Here is a 6,088-nt window from a genome sequence, read left to right as displayed (position 1 = left end):
CGGCTGGCTCATATCTTGGAGGGAGTTCCTCAAGAGAACAGCCACTTCTGAAATCTTATTTTGGGAGAGTGTGTCCTAGACACAAGCTACAATTAAGAGTTTCTTTTTAAGGACACTAGGGCAAAGATTTCTGTTTGTCTGCCACCCACGTTTGCTCTTCTTCCTTACGCGTGGAGCTGTGGCTGAGATGGGATGTGACTATCCCTCCAAGCCATTGCCTAGGGAATGTGTTCGTGGGATGCGTCAAAGGAATGTGAACGGAAGGGAGGGGTTTATTTTCATCAGATTTCCTTCTAAAGGAACATGTTTTGAAGCCAGTGGTTTTGAAGCCACCAGTGATGCCACATGTTAGAGATATCTTGCCACACTGGTCCTTAATGGTTTGTATAGGGAGAATCATGCTCTGATGAGCACTCGCCTTGGACAGTCATCTAAAGGAGAAATGCATTCCTTTCTTCTTTACTCTTTGCTGCTTTGCTGTGGCTGTTTAGCTGGCTTATGCATTGGTAAAGACACGGAATGGCATAAGTAAGTCATTTACGGTCCCACTTTATGACATGTCAATGTAACTGGGTTCGTGTGAAGTAGGTAAATGTATCAAGAAACCAGATCTTGGTGATTTGCCACTTTCTGTACTAAGTGTACTATGGTGGCGAGAAGAAGAATACCTCCCCTCATAAAAGACAATCAAATTCTTTCCAACTCAGAGTTTCTATCTGAATATATCCTTTCTGTCCTTTTTATACAACATCCTTTTGTTGTACTGCTGTGTAACGTTTTCTGGGGAGACGTGAAGAAACATCTGTTCTTCCCAAACAGGGCACTGACTGAAGGAAGTAGTGATTTTTTTTTATTCAAGTTCTGCTTGCTAAACTAGTGCCTGTATTGTGCTTAGCTCCAGGAGAATGGCTGAGGGATGACTTACAGGGAACTTTCTGAACCACAGAAAGTCCTAACCTAACATGGGTGGCAACTCAGACAAGCTGCTGAGCCACGCCCGCAGTCGGCCTTCCATGTTTTATGAACTCTAGCAGCTCCCTGGACCATGTGCAGCCGCGATGCAGGAGGAAGAGACAGGAGGACACTCGGGTGAGGGTGGGGTGACCCTCTTTTCCTTCTACAAGGGAATGTTATCAGCTCCATTACATTATCATGGACCGAGCTGTAACTGTGGGCTCGCTTAGTCACTTCTGTAACTGTGGGGTTATAGGGTTCCACAGATCACCACGGGTCTCTATTCCTTGGTAGTGATGTCATGTCAGGCCTGAGCAAACAGCTTTACTACATGACTTTCAGGAAATGACGCCATTGGCATTTAGTTTTTCTCCCCTGATTTAATAGTCTCCCCCCCCTCTCTCTTTTACCCCCTCATTTGCTCTGAGGTATCCCCCATCTCTCCTAGAAATGAAGCGTCTCCCATGTTGAAATACCACCTTTTTCCCCTCAATCCTCTTCATTTTCCTCTTCTATCGTACTTCAACTGCTTCCAAAAATCTTGAAAGATTATTAAAACCTTCCTGCTCTAGTTTTATACAATTTGTTGGCCGACTACATACCTTTCTTATTTGCAAATGGCGAATCCATTTGCATCTTTATTAAATTCGGTCTTTCGGAATAATTTTTACAACACCTGTTCCTGGGATCGCTCTGTGGCCTCCCTGCAGCTCCCTAGTCTTGTCGCTGTCTGTCAAACGAGTTCAGAGGAGACAAGAAGTGTCACGTAGTAGACAAGTGGAGCTTATTACAGAACGGCATGAGCCCTCCGAAGGTGAGAGTGGGTGAAGATCAAAGGAGCCACAGTCACAGTCATCGGGGTGACAGTGGGTGATAGCCAGAGGCCACGGTGAAGGTCTATATGTCTAGGGGAGCTTTATACTATTTTTTAACGTTTCTGGAGAAGCCAGCTTTCTTCAAGGGTCTTTTCCTGTGCGGGTAATTGACAGGCCCATGTAAATGAAACCTCGGGGTGTAGGGGGGGAAGAACAATAGAAGGTTCTTGTTCTCCACCAGAAAGCCTTTTGCTGGACATGAATCTTATAATCTTCCTTCACAGTTTACAAAGTCACGTCTCCTAGGGCAAGCGACCTGACTCTTGAGAGGCCGTGTTTTGACCAGTAATCAGAGTCCTGCAGTTTCAGGTCCTGGTTTCACAAGCTCGTAATTATGAGGGAAGTGACCACGTTCAGTGACCTTCGACCTGCTAGTGTCTGACCGACAGGCTACCTCAAACACTGAAGGCTGTTTCTCTGTTCCTTATCTCCACTGACTCTTATGCTATTATGGATTCTCTAGGGGACATACATACATACACACACACACAAATGCAGACATGCAACATACATACATATTAAATTATATGTACAACCTAATTATGAGATGGAACCCATACACTAGGTATGTGTTTTGTGTCCCAACACCAACAAAACCAAACAGAATCAGTACTATAAGCAAACATTAAGACAAGCATTCAGATGGTCAGTCCACACAATACTACGTACCTGAGTGCGACGAAACTCTTTTGGATTTGATTTGATAGCTTATGCAGCTTTATTTTTACTATTCGAAATAGCTACGTATTTCCATGTGTGCAAAGAAGAAAAGCAGGACATAGGCGTTCTGTCTCAGATTAAAGTGCTTGCCATACTCGATATATATAGAAGTGATTTTCCTCATCTCTGAAAGAGCCCAGAGATTAAACACAGGCAGAAAGACCCCAGCAAGAACGTGTCGGTTTCGTGGAACATTAGGTGGATGACAAGCGTTATTTTCAAGCACGTTTCTGCGAGCGAAATCATCAGGCAAGCCTTTGTTGATATCGCACGGTGATTTGTAGAAATCAAAGCAAGAACAGTTCTATGCAGACGACGGCGGATTCTCTGGAAGTTGATGAGAACGAGGAAACTGTTCAAGAGGCGTAGAAGACAACCATTTTGCACGAGGCAAATTGTCATATAAAAATATCGTCATTAGCATTCTCTCGGGATGAATAAGAACTGCAAATCTAGAGTAAACCGGACACTCTGATCTCTGCTGAGGGGCTTCAGAACTAAATGCCAGAGCCATCCTGTCCAAGACTGCGGGTTTTATCTATAATTATTTTATACTAGCAGGCTTACTTCATACAAAAATAGAGAGATTCCTATCTCCCACAATGAAAGAATGCTGTATCTTTGGTCAGAATGAGCAGATATTGCAACAATAAACTTATAATTTTATTTATTGACTTGAAGAAAAATAAAATGAAATTTTTTTTTTAACCTCTGAAACTCAGACTAGAAGCATGACTGTTGAATTATAATTAAATGTGTAGAATGTAGGTGGGCACAGGACTCTTCCAAATTTCTTGCCCTGCCTCCACCCCAGTTTTAGTCTTTCTCCCTGGTAGACACAAGCCCAGGTGAAGGGGACCCCGAAAGACCCTCTTTCAAGTGGACACCAGAACTATGGTTTGTATATCTTCTATGTGCCTTGAGCCCCCGTGATTGTGGTCCATGCATCAGTCAGGCTGCTTCCTCCTTGTTTGCCTTCTTCGATTGTCTGTACCAGGCTTTGAGTTTCCTGGAATTCCCTCTACATATTGCTGCTCTCTGGAAGGCCCTCCCTTGTTCTCCCCTGTAGCTTTTGGCTTTATTCTTCACGTTAGCAGCACCAGGAAAGAAATGCTCACTAAAAACCTGCAGGTGGGTGGATGGCTGCCTCTTTTGTCAGGCGGCTGCAAACAAGGCTGCCCTGCAGAAGCTCTTTAAGGTTCCGTGTCAGCACAAGACTTATTAGACCAGCAAAGCGAAAGGAGGCTCCAGGGAACAAAGACCCCGAGATGCACTCAGAAAAGGGTTTGGAGCAGTGCTTCCTGGAGTGGTGACTTTCCCACAGTAGCTTAGATAGGTGCGGCTTCCACGGCTCACTATCCACACCAAGCCTCTCCTGAGCATCCTTCCAGGCTCTCTCTAACCACCTTTAGGTCCACCTTCTTCTTCAGGCAACAGCACTTTTCCCCTGATGTTCCACCAGGCTCTGAGTCCCAAACTGTGTGGTTCTACCCTACTGTAAGCTCAGCGAATGGTTCTTTTATAATGATATTATTATTATTATGAGCAAAATCTCTCATTCTAAGAGTAGTGACAGACCAAACACTCAGGTCCTCTCTTTCCTAGAGGACCACGATCAGCTTTAAATCTTTAAACCTAAGCTTCTTGCTTTTCTCTATTTTAGACTTATTGGAGGGTTATTTTTCCTTTTTCCCTGCTCCCTCCCTCTCTCCCTCCTTCCCTTTCTGCTTTCCTTCCTTCTGATCTCTCTGCCCCCTCTCCCTCTCACCCCCTACATCCCTTCTATTCCCCCCACCACCACCATGGTTCCCATTTTCTTTACCCTCTCATAGGCATCTGGGCTGAATTTCTTAGCACTTGTGAAAAGTGCAGCAACGAACATGGATGCGCACGTGCCTCTGTGGCTTCTGGGTTAGGATCCTCTGGGTACCCAGTTGTACTAGTTCCTTTCTGGTTGCTGTGGAAAACTAAGATGAAAGGTAACTTCAAGCAGGAAAGGATTTATTGGGCTTACACTTCCAGAACTCATCACTGAAGGAAGTTAGGGAAGAAACTCAAGCAGGGACTTGGGACAAACCATGGGATATTTATTGCAGCCTGTTGGCTTCTACACAAGCTCCTCTTTAGCTAGCCCTTGTAGCCTAGGACCACCTGCTTAGGGAATAACGCTGCCTACAGTTGACTGGGTCCTTCTGCTTCAGTTAGCAACCAAAAAAGTTCCCCATAGATGTGTTCCCAACAATCTGACCTGGACAATCCCTTGAGAGAGGTGCAGGCAAATCTAAGCTGTGTCTAGTAGATAGTTAAAGCTATCTACAATAAAGTCCATGGGTGGCAGAACTGGAATATGTGTTAATTCTGCTTTTAATGTTGTGTGTGTGTGTGTGTGTGTGTGTGTCTGATTTCCAAACTGACGTCTATAATCGACGTAGCAATAAATAACTGAGCCTCCCTCACTAGTATTTGATGTCATTTGTTTTCTTGATGATAGTGATTGTGTCAGGGATGATGCAGAAACTCAGTGAGATTTTAAATGGCGTTTTCCTCGTGGTTGAGGATGTTGAAAATTACCGTTTTCTAATTTGGAGGTACTCTATTTGAGGACAAAAGAAAATGTGGCAAAGTCATTTTCAGGGACTTTTGTAATACATTGGTTTTGACTGAAAATCATGTATATCTATATCTATCAATTATATATAATGGAAATATATATAAAGTATCAGACAAGTACAATGTACTTGCAGGTTTGGGGACACAGGGTATATGTAAAAGTCATAAGGTCTGTCAAGGAAGTCTCATAATTCAAAAAGCTTCAAGAGAGAAGACAGATGTGTAAATAAATCAGTGTATTTCAACTCATTAACGGCTGCAGTAAAAGTAGTTTTAAAATCTTGAGGTGTCGTTACTAGGGAGCAGCCAGCTGTGGCTCAATAGTCAGGAAATGCCTTGCTGATGAGACTAATAATTGCAATGACTCTGCTGAGCTTTGCACCAATGTTAGAGGTACAGGCCCAATCTAATACCACATGACGTAGTCACTCCTCTTCTCGGGAAGATGACAAGGCAAACGAAGTGGCAGCTGCTCTAGTCACCTGCTGCCCAAGACCTGCTGCCTCCCTCTCCCATTCCTTAGGTTTCAGAAGAGAAGTTCAGGCTTGGGGAGGACACTGGACGTGAGGCCAGCATGAGGCCAGCATTCCGAGGAAACGAGGTTAGACCAGGAAGGGTTTGAGGAAATGGGGAAGACGGGATGTTTCCTGGCACAGAGAACCTTCTTTTACTCCCTCAGAGCCGAGAGAGAGACACAGAGAGAGAGAGAGACAGAGAGAGAGAGAGAGAGAGAGAGAGAGACAGAGAGAGAGACAGAGAGAGAGACAGACAGACAGAGAGAGACAGACAGAGAGAGACGGACAGACAGAGACAGACAGACAGAGAGAGAGACAGACAGAGAGAGAGACAGACAGACAGAGAGAGACAGAGAGAGAGACAGACAGACAGAGAGAGAGAGACAGAGAGAGAGACAGACAGACAGAGAGAGA

Source organism: Microtus ochrogaster, linkage group LG7_11 (genome assembly GCF_000317375.1).
Source record: "Microtus ochrogaster isolate Prairie Vole_2 linkage group LG7_11, MicOch1.0, whole genome shotgun sequence".
Classification (NCBI taxonomy): Eukaryota; Metazoa; Chordata; class Mammalia; order Rodentia; family Cricetidae; genus Microtus; species Microtus ochrogaster.
Note: the sequence above shows the minus strand (reverse complement) of the source record.